At 36.1% G+C, this 12,944-nt stretch overlaps 1 pseudogene; it reads right to left on the reverse strand.

Moving 5' to 3' along the window:
* Nucleotides 1-10,784, reverse strand: part of LOC117021194 (coagulation factor XI-like) — a 28,498-nt pseudogene extending 17,714 nt beyond the window's left edge.
* Nucleotides 10,785-12,944: the final 2,160 nt, after the last annotated feature.

Raw genomic sequence — 12,944 nt, forward strand, 5'->3', positions numbered from 1 at the left:
TGTCTCTTCATGTCTTCTGCCCATTTTTTAATTCGGTTGTTTGTTTTTTTGGTGTTGAGTTGAATGAGTTTTTCATGAATTTTGGATATTGACCCCTTATCAGATGTGTCATTGACAAATACCTTTTCCTATTCAGTGGGATACCTTTTTGTTTTATTGATGGTTTCCTTTGCTGTGAAAAAACTTTTTAGTTTGATGTAGTCCCATATGTTTATTTTTTCTCTTACTTCCCTTGCCCAAGGGGATATATCAGTAAAAATATTACTAAAGGAAATGTCCGCAAATTTTCTTTCTATATTTCCTTCTAGGAGTTTTATGGTTCCAGATCTTACATTTCAGTCTTTAATTAATTTTGAATTTATTCTTGTATATGGTGTAAGGAGGTGGTCCAGCTTCATTTTTTTTGCATGTGTCTGTCTAGTTTTCCCAGCACCATTTATTGAATAGACTGTCTTTACCCTAATGTAAATTCTTGCTTCCATTGTCATAGGTTAAATGACCATCTAGGCATGGATTTATTTCTGGGCTTTCTATTCTATTTCATTGATCTACCAACATCCCTACATTTTAAAGATGACATATAAAATTATTGCCTAACAGGAAACAGGAGTGGGCAAACTATGGACTGTTGGGCAAATGCAGTCCTCTGCCTATTTTCGTATAGCCCATGAACTAAGAGTTTCTATACTTTTAAATGGTTGCATTTTAAATGGTTATGTAAGTATTTATATAATATCCTTGATTTTAGCCTCTGGATCCATAAAGCCTAAAATATTTATTCTCTGCCTTGTTAGGAAAAAGTTTGCCAGCACCTGTTGTAGATTCTAGAATAGTAAGTTTTATAAGTTCAGGATACTATGTAAATAAATATCTATGAACGCAGCCTTAATAACCAAGGATGTTGATAGCTTAATTCTGCAGCAAGGCTTTATATTGAATTTTTGTGTTCAACATAAAAACAAAAGTGGTGGGTGGAATGCTCTAAAACTTTAATGATATGGCTATAGAGACAAAACCACCAAGAGTAATTTGTGAATCTTTATAAAATTCTGGTTAATAGCTATAAATTACATTTGGGAGATAATTGAGATGATATAAAGAGATTCTTGCTAATTTTTTATGCCTTTTGTGTATAATAATGTATGTTGAAATATTTAGGGGTGAACTGTTATATTTTCAAGTTATGTGAAAAGGTTAAACATGTACACATATATAGATGGGTAAGGCACAAATCGCAAAAAGTCTTGATGGTGACAGTGAATCATTGCACTACTCTTTCAAATTATCTTTATAAAATTTAATTTTTGCTAGTAAAATAGTTGAGGAAAAAGTACCAATTTAAATAGCAATAATCAATTGAAAAACAAAGAGCAAAATGCCTAAAAGGCATAAAAGTACAATTGAGACCACAAGGGGGGCTGGTAAGCCCACACTGTTATATCTATTCCTCCCTGATCTGCCCAAACCATCTTTATATTTAATATTTCACTTGAAGGAGAACATTTTTTTGCAATTGTTAACATTAAAATTGTAGATGCAAATTTATTAGTAGGTAATTGTCATGTAAAATCTATTTTCTCTATGTACAAATGCAAACATTTACCACTTGGTAGGATCTTCAGATGGTGATTCAGCCATAAAAGTGAAGAATAAAAATTTGGGTGGTGGATGCAGACAACTTGGCAGTGCTTGGCGCTTGGTGTAAAAACAGTAATAATGTCTCCTCCTTGAAAGTAGATGTCTTTGAACAGCTTAGTCACACATTCTGTGATGCAATACATGACATGTGTTATTGTGGATTTTAGTGGAAACATATCTGCTTAGGTAATAATATCACAAAGGCAAGCAAAGTGGATTTGCTTAACAGGAAATATCCCTGAATTTGGAAATCAGGGCAATCAACACTTTCATGTTAGTTTATTAAATGAGCAGCCTCAGATAGAAAGGAAAATCACAAAAAGGCACATTTGCCTCAATGGAATTGTGCTTATGAGTGATTGTCTCAGAGACGTAGGTGCTTTGTGGTACTTGAATCATCTCTCAGATGTTTACTGGCAAAAGATGCTATTCAGGATTCCGTCCAAGTCTAGAATGGACCTCCTGCTTTTCCCTTTGCCCATTGCTTTTCTCTGTCCAAACTGCATGTTTGTGTGTAACAAAGGCTGCAGCGTGATCATTAGTGTTCGATGGCCCTGAATGTGATAATGTATTACATCAACTCATTATTTAAAATGGGTCATTTTAGTACCATGTTTCCCCGAAAATAAGACCTAACTGGAAAATAAGCCCTAGCATGATTTTTCAGGATGACGTCTCCTGAACATAAGCCCTAATGCATCTTTTGGAGCAAAAATTAATATAAGACCTGGTTTTATTTTCGGGGAAACACAGCAGGAACTTTAGTCTCAGAAAATAATTAAATCTCTTTCAGCTAAAACCACATATAAGTTAAAAAAAAAAAAGCTAAGTTGCATAAAATTAAAAATACTTTCTGTTTTTAGGACAAGATATCTAATATTCCAGATTGTGGCTTTTTGGGTCATTATTATTTAGTCACTGAATAAAAGGTTGTAGTTTGTAATCTTGGTATATTCTCATTGAGAAGTACTATTATATAGCCCTTCTAAATATCATATATATATATATATGTATATATATATATATATATACATATATATAACAAAACATAACATATGCATAATATATACACAAATATATATAACAAAAATGAAAATATTTTGGGCATAATAAAATATAACTCAAGAATTTATCGTAGCAACAATCAACATACCTTATCGATATGTAGGGAAGCATATAAGTACACAGCAATCAAAACTATCACTAGAAGCTTATAGGACTGAAGTGATTCATGGACTTGATTGGGGGAAAATTCCACCTTTATTTTCACTAACCTCTAGTTGAAATGTGGTGTGTCCTTCTACTATTTATGTAAGCAACAAACCACATCAGTGCTCACAGTTATTGTGGCTTTGTTGTAATATAAATCACATATTTAAAAAGAAAACACTACAGTTGCAGATATCTTCATTTCTTTTTCATACCTTACTACACAACTAGGAACTCCACTATAATGTCTAATGGAAATAAAGGTGGTAATTCTTGTCTTTCTCTCAACTCCTAGGGGAAATTTTCAGTATTTCACCATTAAGTATTCGGTTTCTTGCAGATTTTGTTTTGGATTTTTGTTTGTTTTCTTTAAGATATTATTTAACAGATGAGGAAAGTTCCCTTTTATTTCCAGTTTGCTAAGTGTTCTTATCATGAATGAAATTTTATCAATTATTTCTGCATGAGTTAATTTTTAAATTATTTTTATGATTTATTATAGTAACATGTACATCTTCAGATTTTTTTCATGATTCCTACTGAAAGTCTCTACTCACTAACCATTTAACTGCCCATCTCTCCTCTCCCAAAACCCTGGCCAGCACCATTCTACTTTCTAGCTTTATGAAATTGACTACTCTTTGTATCTTTTTTTGTTTTTAAGACTTAGTAGTGTTTACTGAGTTGCATGGAGAAGGGATTGAGGTTTTGGCAGGTTCTATCAGTATAGGCAGAAGGATTATTCTTAGCCAGAATACAACAGTACAAATTTTTTTTTTCTTGTCTGTCTTTTTTTCTTTTCTTTAGGCTAAAAGCTAAAATTTAACTACAGCAGTTCCCACTTTATCAAATAGGATACCAGGGCAACCAATAAGACTGAGGTGGAAACTGGAGGGTGATCCCTCAGTTAGGAGTTGTTCAATTGCAATTGAACAACTGAAAAAGAGGATGAATTGGCCTAGTAACCAAAAGGCAAGGACTGCCCAGTGGTCTGGCTGACTGGAGAATAGAATTCCTTACACGAAGTGTCCAAGTCTTCAGGTTGCCCAGTTCTTCCTTGCAACCTGAAAGAGCCATATAGAATTAGTTCCTCAGAAAGATGGCATGGCCTTCCCCCATCGCCAAGCCACTCTCTTGGGGGGGCGGGGCACAAGGACATATCAGGCCTTGTGCAGACCTTGTGCAGACAGCCGGGCACACACTGCAAGGGAGGTGTTATGACTCCCATTTCACTGAAAATAAAACGGGCTTAGAAAGAGTAAACCAAAGTGGCAGAATACAGATTAACACAGTTCACACCTTGAGTTATAAGAACAGTATTTGTTTTTATATCTTTCTCCTCCACCACACTGTGAGCTAGTTGAGGTCAAGACCAGCCCCGCTTAACTTTATATTTCCAGCTACTGGCACAGAGCCGAGCACACAGTGGGATTCCACTAAAGGCTAAATTCATTAGGCTATGAATTAACCAATGATCATAAATCCTACGATATTGTATAATCATACCCAACAAAACACCCAAAGTCTAATGACTCTTGGGAATCACATTCTGGCCCTGCTTTACGTATCTTATATCAGTGGAATTGTACAGTATTTTTTCTTTTGTGGCTGGCTTATTTTACTTAGCATGATGTCCTCAAAATTGTCCATGTTGTAGTGTATCAGAATTTCCTTCCTTTCTAAGGCTAAATAATATACCATTGTACGTGTATCAACATTTTGTTTATCCATTCTTCCTTTGATGGACACTTGGGTTGCTTCTACCTTTTGACTTTCGTGAGTCATGCTGCTATGCACACATCTATTTGACTCCCTGCTTTCACTTTTGGGTGTATACCCAGAAGTGGTTCTTCTATTGATATTTTTGAATGCTAAACTAACTTTTTATTCTTGTAATAAACACAACTTTGTGGAAATATAATTGTCCTTTTATTTAAAAAAACATGCTTTCTGGGTTAAGTTTGGTAATATTTTGTTTATGATATTTGCATCTATGTTCATGAGGTAAAAAGGCTTGTGATTTATTATAATGTCACAAGGTCCCTACCATATTTTAGTGTTAGGATTACACTGACCTTATAAAATGGGTTGGAGAGTGTAACTATGTTGACCTTCTCTAACATACATGTATATTTGTTTTACATTTAATTAATTTCTGCAATTTTCTTTATTTTTTCTTCCTTCTAGTTTCTTTGCATTGAATGTACTAATCTTTTACTTTCTTGAGCTGGATTCTTATATCAAAATTTTTACCTTTTCCTTAGTCTAATGACTATCTGTAAGTCTACACACTTTGATCTCAGCACTGATTCAGCTATACCCCAAAGTTTTGATATGCCATATTTTTAATATTACTCAATTAAATAGATTTTCTAATTTCCATTAGGATATCTTCCTTGAGCCATATTTATTTAAAAGAATATTACTTAATTTTTTAACATTTGAGGATTTTCCAGTTGTCTTTCTTTTTTTTTTTTTTTCTTAATTTCATTGTAACTGGATAACATGCTCTGTATAATTCTAATTCTTTAAAATTTGTTGAGACTTGCCTTAGGGCCTTGTATGTGGTCATTTTTTTGTAAATGTTCCATATGTATATGTAAAGAATATGTGTATATGCAGTTGAATCCAGTGTTCAAAATATGTCCATTGAATTAGCACTGATTTATTTATCAATAAAATAACAGTATTATTTCACAATGACAATGAAGAAATATAATGACCCAGGTAAAATTCTTGTTACAAAGAAAAATGAAATTATGAACTATTGTGGAATTTATTTTATTTTAAATCTCTTTACTTAGATTTGCCATTTTTCACATATGCCAAAAAAAGTTTACTCTGCATAAAATGCTAGCAATAGTAGCAGAAAGTAACTGTAATATATGTAAGTTATCTTTCAAATAAATGCTTAAGTTTTCATCATAAATAAAAAATAAACACGGGCTAAAAATACTTGTACTGATATGTCCTTCTGAATATAGGTTAAATAATTTGTAAACAAATGTAGTGGGTGTGATGTAGAGTGGAGAATTAACAGCAGTAGTTAAATTATTGAAATGCCTAAATTTTAATTGTATGAATTTTTGCATAGTATTTTTCTATACAAAACTGCATGCGCGCATGTGCGCACGCACGCGCACGTGTGTGTGTGTGTGTGTGTGTGTGTGTGTTGCGTTGAACTGACTGCTTTATGGAAAAAATACTAATCAATGAGGCAAATCAAGACTTCTGTTTTTTAATATTGCTTTTAAATACCATTTAGATGTATGATGTAAATTTAGATATAAATGTATGTATAGATATGAATATAGATATGGATATAGGTATAGACATAGATTCCTACTATTATGAATTCCTTCAGTTCAGTTTCCCTCCCTGCTTTGAAAGCCCCTGGAGCTTTATGCAGAAAGAAAAAACAATTATATTTTCTTCCTTCCCTGAAGTGGATGGCCTGGGATTCTCCCACATGTATGTCGACACTGGTATAATTTCTTTCTCTTTGCTTATGCCCTTATGTTGTTTTCTCATCTACAAGTCAGGAAAGAAGCTATTTCCAGTCCTTAATCCAGTACTTAAGATAAATCTCTACTTACCACCAGAAACTGAGGCAAATAAAATGAAATGTACTATTTGGAATAATAAAATCACCCTACGAAAAGAAAAATGTGCATGTTTTTAGAACATAAAATGTGAATTTATAATCAATTTGCTGATATCAGGGGTTATAAGAAATAGGGAGGGAGAGGGGTACTTAATTTAATAGTGTTCATGGAGTTCCTAACATAATGTTCAGTTTCACCTTCCTCAAATTCTAGGACATTCCTCAGCAGGGTTGTGTGTGCAGTGTTTAGCAAGTTCATAGTTTTGAAGAACATAGGACCGACAGGAAAGGGGTTCTCTCCACTCTTCCCTTTCTTTCCCCTCCCTGCCTCCAGCTCACTATTAATCAGATTTTTTTCCATTGTCATTATCTGACCACTTTTCCCACCCCAATTTTTCCATTGTGGTCTTCTTTTCCTATTCATTTCCTTTGAAGTTTTTCTTTATATCTATTAAAGAGCTCTAAGTGATTTTCTACTTACGAAATTTTCTGCTCTAGAAATTTTGTTTGAATTATATTATGACTAGGTTGTCATTTTCACTTATAAATGTAGTTCTCCCCATGAAGCATTGAATTATGAAATACTGGCTATCAATGAGACAGATCAAGACTTCAGATCTTTTAATATTTCTCTTGAATATCTTTTAAATTTGTACAATACTTGTTGTTGAGTACAAACTATTGCTCTTCTTTCATTCTGCATCTCCTCTCAAATTAGTTATGGATATTAACTGTAAAAACCCCTAAAATGTTAAATCATAGAAATTTTAAAAATCAATAATTTTCTATTGTAAAAATCTATTAAACTCCTGTGGTCGAAAAGTCACTTTAAGGAATAATTGCTTGATAGAAATCTTAAATAGTAATTTTTGAAACCATACCTGAAAAAACCTTGCTTGATGCAATTCTTAATAAAAGTGTTTTTCTTCTTCCAAAATGATCTTTGTCGTCTTCTAAATGAGTTTGTGTATATAATGTTCACTTAACTTTAGTATTTACTTCTCCTGTTTCCCAGTATTATGTAATATTGTCTCTTTGCACATCATGTCTGTGAGAGCCCTTAAAATGTATGCATATCAAAAATGCAGAGTTGCTTGCTTTTTCAATACATTATTTTTTCCCTCTTATTTTACTGTGTATTCAAACATATGACATACACAGAGACAGTGAGAGAACTTGAATTTGCTTGTGTGCCTTAGCAGTTGGGCAAACTCACATTTAGTATGCCTGCTATGCAAAGTGGCACTTAACCACACGTTCAAATATCAACTGTTAATCATTAATTTAAGGCTAAAGAGTCTCACAGTCTAAAGAGAAAACAAGGAAAGTCTGATGGATGAAACTTCAGCTGTTGGGGGAGGGTAGGTAGAAAGTCCAGGGCAGACTGTAGGTGCCCTGCTCTTCTAGATTCCATTTTACTGTGTATAATGCTAGCTCCTCAGAAGATTATGCAGATATGGTTAGTTCTAAGGAGCCAAGTCATTTTATTCCACTTGGTGAACACTGAAAATTTAAATTAAATTAAAAAAAACAATAAAATATGGGTCTTTCATAGATATTTTAGATCTCTGTGCGCTGAAACACAAATAGAGATGTAGGGAGTGGCACGTCTAGCTATTGCATGACATGCAACCGAAACATAGCAGGTCAATTCCCTTTTGTCATTGAGGGCGCCTCCTAGTGGTCGAATTTGTTTCAGTTCACAGAGAGGAAAGCTGGTGAAATACTTTTCTGGGTTTTATCTAATTATATTTCTAAGAATCTTCCCATTGACTCTGAAGAAGGGCTAAAAGCTCAATGGAAGCCATATTGATATGTGTTCTCTGCTATCCAGCTCTATTCATTGGTTTACTAGTCATGTCATTTGAACAGAAACCAGTCTTCTGCACTGTAAACCAGCTGCCTGGGCGTACTTGGCCAAGTTGCTTTATCTCTCTGGTCTTCAGGTACCTCATTTCTAACGTTAGACATTAGCTAGCCCTAAGGATTTCTATGCGATCCCCTGGAAATGTAAAGGAAGTAAAAATTAAAAAAAAAAAAACTTTTTAATATGTTTGATTTAAAAAGAAATTTAGAGAAAAAAGTTATGCTTCAGAGAAGACTTCTAATTTTCCATATACAAGCAAAACAAGATCTTACATTGACAAATAAAGTCATAAGTTTTAAAAACATTCGAAAGATGAGGAGAGAAATAAAATTACAAGTTAGCTGCAGTTTGAGATCTTGCTGAAGTTATAAATAATAGAGGAAACATTGTACTTTGTTCAGGGCCAATGTGTTAATATGAGTGTGATCTTCTGAACCTAGAAAATATTGACAGTTTGCTTGGAGCATTTCAATTTTTGGGGACAGAGAGAGAGAGAGAAATCTCATTTTATGTGATCATAATAATGTCATTATCTGAATGGTTTTTGAAGGTGTAGAATGCCCAGTTTCTGGTGGCCAAATGCTTACATAGAAAGATGACCCAAGATTAGGACCTCTGCACAGCCCTTTCAAAACTCTTACAGAAAGGAAAATAAGGGGGGGAAAGAGAGAACTTACTGAAGGAGACAGTGAGAGAATAGTTAGTAAAGAAAAATCTGGAACTTAGCATCATGTAAACTAATTCGAGATTTTTGAGAAAAGAAAAGCCAGTGTTTTGTTCCATATGGCAGAAAGTTAAGGGGAATTTGAACTTAGAAGAGATCTTTATGCAAAACGCCAAGGAACTATAGTGACTGTCTATATGGAAGGCAGTTATTCAGATATTTTTATTTGGTCTGTTGCCAAGATTTTATGGCCTATGTTGGCATAAAGAGTCCTTAGTTGTTTCCTTGAGTTTCCCTTTTAAAATTAAGTATAATATATTCCAGTTGCTCAAAAAGCACACATTTATGATATACTGCTTTTTATGAAGATCAAATATAGAATGGCAAATTTATGCCAGGACAGGTTTTCATGTGAAACTGATACGTGAAATTGTGTAAGGTCCTTATATCCCTGTATTGTTTACTCCATGAAACCCCATCTCTATGCTAAAGCCCCAGTGAAAAGACTATAATGATAACTCTCCAATCCTATTGAGAGAAACAGACTCTAAGGGAGTAATACTTCATTGGGAAACCGAATATTTTCCTGAATTTGGTTTAACTAGTGAGTGAAATCCCTAAACCCTTTGAAATAATATAAGGATTCCAAAAATACTTTTCTCTATTCAAATAAAAGTGGAATAGAGTCTTAAATGCACAGAAACTCTTTGAGATTAAACAGACCTTCCTTTCAAACTGACAGTAAGTATTCTCAAAGTGCTTTTCAGCTAATGCCATTGTAATTTAGAATTTTGATGCCAATTACTTTTATCTAAAGGTAAAGGTGCATTTTTCCCCCCATTGAAATAAAATGCTTGTGAAGCCTAACGAAAATTAGAAATTACTAGACAAATCTCAGGAAGAATCCAGACTTTAGTCTACAGGGACCCAAGTGCAAGTCAGATGTCAGGATCATTGGTGACCTAAAATCCTCTGTCTGGGATGGGGACACCACACAGGCATACTGCTGGCAGACACTCCTTCTCAGTCACAGGCACAGGCAGCTTTCTCTTGAAGCTCTTTCTCTCTTATCAAGACTTGCTTTGAAAAAGAGCACAGCCTCCCGTGTCTTACAACCCCTTTCGTGCTGTCCCTGAAATATCCCCCTCTCATAAGATTTTAATGTTGACCTTAGATCAGGGTTTCTCAACCATGGTATTACTAATATTTGAGCCAGAGAATTCTTTGTTGTGAAGGGCTGTTCTGTGCATTGCAGGATGTTTGGCAATAGCCCTGGCCTTTACCCACTAGAGGCTGGTTGCATGTCCTCACCCAAGTGTGCCAAACAGAAATGTCTCTGGACATTGCCAAATGTTCCCTGAGTGGGGTTGAGGGCAAAACTGTCTCCCGTTGAGAACCACTGACTTATATGATAAGGAAAATAACAAATGATGGTTATAAATGCTCCTCTGTTTTTATCCTTCTCATAGGATGAGGCAACATGATGTGGGCCATAATCTGCGATATGAATGCGAAGCTTAGTCCTAGTTCTGTACTCGTCAGTGAACTCGAGCTAATCTTTTTAATCTCTTCAAGCCTCCAATGCCCATTTATATGAAATATGAAAGAGGGCTTCCTTCAAAGTTGTTCACAGTTTAGTGAGCAGATAGAGATAACCGACAATTACAATAAAAGCTTTAAGTTTACATTGGAGGTTTCCCACACTTTGCTAAGGACGGAGAGAGATGTTGGAGCCCTTGGCTAACATCTCACCAGATGTGTACATGTGTTGTGTCTTCCACAGGTACATACGCTGTTGTCATAGGGCAAGAGCAGTGCAAGCTGCCAGGCTGGGTGTTACCACCACCCTCTCTGGGCGGGCACACGCATGTCTCCTATTGTCTTCCTCATGAGGGTGAAGTCATTCCAATCTCTCACCTTCTTAGCTTCTTACCCACTTCTAGGTTCTAAACAGTGTGAAGGGCTTCTCTGTTCACCCCTGTACATGAAGACTGAATAAGTAACAATGGAACCATTCCAGTACCACTGGCTTCCACGGGTGTAGCAAGCGCCTGTAAGGGCAGTCACTACATTTCAGTCTCTTCCTGAAAGTCAAGGGGACATTAACCCCCTTGGCAGGGCCCTATGTCCCTGCGTGGTACTTGTGACGTGAGTGGGGAACAAAGTCCCAGCACACAGGTTCAGATAGAGTAACACAGCTTTATTTAGGAGCCAATGTCCCTCCAGAGGCCAATGCTCTGGTAAGCACAGAAGGTTATACAGCATAGAATAGAATTTAATAACGAACTAAGTCCCAGAGTCAATTGGGGTGGAGAAGGTCCCTGGTCTGGGAGAGGCGACTGGGCCCACGACAGGTCTGAGGCAAGCTGGTCTTGCAAGGAAGAACCTTGGAGAGTCCCAGAGTATCGGAGTATCGTGGCTTGCACCTCGCAGAGGGTCTTAGTCGGAGCGCCCAGGCAGACTTCTCACAGCACTGCTCTGGAGTTCTGCTTTTTTCCTCTTTTCCTTGGACTTGCTTACTTCTTCGGTGATAACCAGAAGTTGTTTGTTTGTCAGGAGTTTTATACCTCTTAGGTGATAACCAGAAGTTGCTTTGGTGAACGTGTTCATCACTCAATTTTATTATGCTGTTTCACATAAAAACATGTTTTTTACTTCACTCTTATCAGTCTTACACATGTGCAGCCATAGTCCTGTCCCTACTAGTAAACAACTTGTTTGGCAAACCTCAATCCAACATATATATTTTATATGCTCTGTACAACTGGCCACTTTAAAATGATCATGGATGGCCCTGGGGAGGTCCACATTTCAAAACTCTCCTCTCAGTTTTGCCATGACAAGGTCATTCCCTGGCCAACAACAGCCCAGTGGTTACCCTGCCAGTGCTCCAAAGTCCTGTGCAAACACCCTGTAGAATTATCAATATGAAAAGCTGCAGATAAAAGATTTTTGTTGTAAACCATGTTTTTTTTTTTACTATTTAAAATAACATCCGCATAGAACAAAGGCCTATCTGTATCTTTATTGCATGCCAATGTAAAAGATAAAGTTGTGTTTATTTTTAATCATTTCTTGGAATCTAGCCAGACTTTACAAAATCTGGAGATTTTGCGTCTGGGGGAAACTTTTAACTGTTTAGTTTCTTCTCATATGGTTTGGGAATAACCCAGACCTCATGGTTTTTCTTCAGTCCCCTCCATCTTTAGCCCTTCCTACCACTCAGAGTAGCTTTGAGTATAGAGGAAGAACTCAATCTCTTAGGAAGTTCACTTTTTTATTTTTCACTTAATTTACACAATATTTTGTAAACGGTCACTTCTGCATAAATGTTAAGTCAGCTTAATGGAACTGAACCCACTACCTGGTATCAGATGTGGTTATCACTGGCAAGTTTGGAATTTGTGTTGCATTAAGGATTATATTCATTTCAGGGTTACTACCATGAATTTACAAGATGGAACTTTGCAAGATACTCTGTACCTAATAATGCTTCTTAAATTACTATGGCAGATCCCCATACCCACTGAATTTTCAGCAAAGCAGATTCCTTGCTCTCCATGAAGGCTGTGTGATAAGCCTAGTGCGGGAGCTACAACCAGACAACCACAGCCCCGCAGGTCTCCCCTGCATGGCCAACCTGGAGCTTTTGGCAATGCCAGGGTAACCAAGATAGGAGGCTATAATGAAAAGGTACATCACTATTCTCCCAGGTTCAGATAACTCATCTCTTCCTTGGAAAAGTGAGTGTTACACAGGTTTCTTCCATTCCATTTAGCAAAACAAAACCCAGGCTTACTGGCACTGCACCCCACGTGAGATGGGCAGTAGTAGGTTTAATGACCATGTGGGTAAGGCACAGAGAAGAAATTAATGTCTCTCAGACATGCCGAATTCCAGAGGAAAAAGTAAGGCTAGAATGATCTCAGGCACCATGCTAGCATCTGGAGTCACTTTTCTTC

Source organism: Rhinolophus ferrumequinum, chromosome 4, assembly GCF_004115265.2.
Source record: "Rhinolophus ferrumequinum isolate MPI-CBG mRhiFer1 chromosome 4, mRhiFer1_v1.p, whole genome shotgun sequence".
NCBI classification, from domain to species: domain Eukaryota; kingdom Metazoa; phylum Chordata; class Mammalia; order Chiroptera; family Rhinolophidae; genus Rhinolophus; species Rhinolophus ferrumequinum.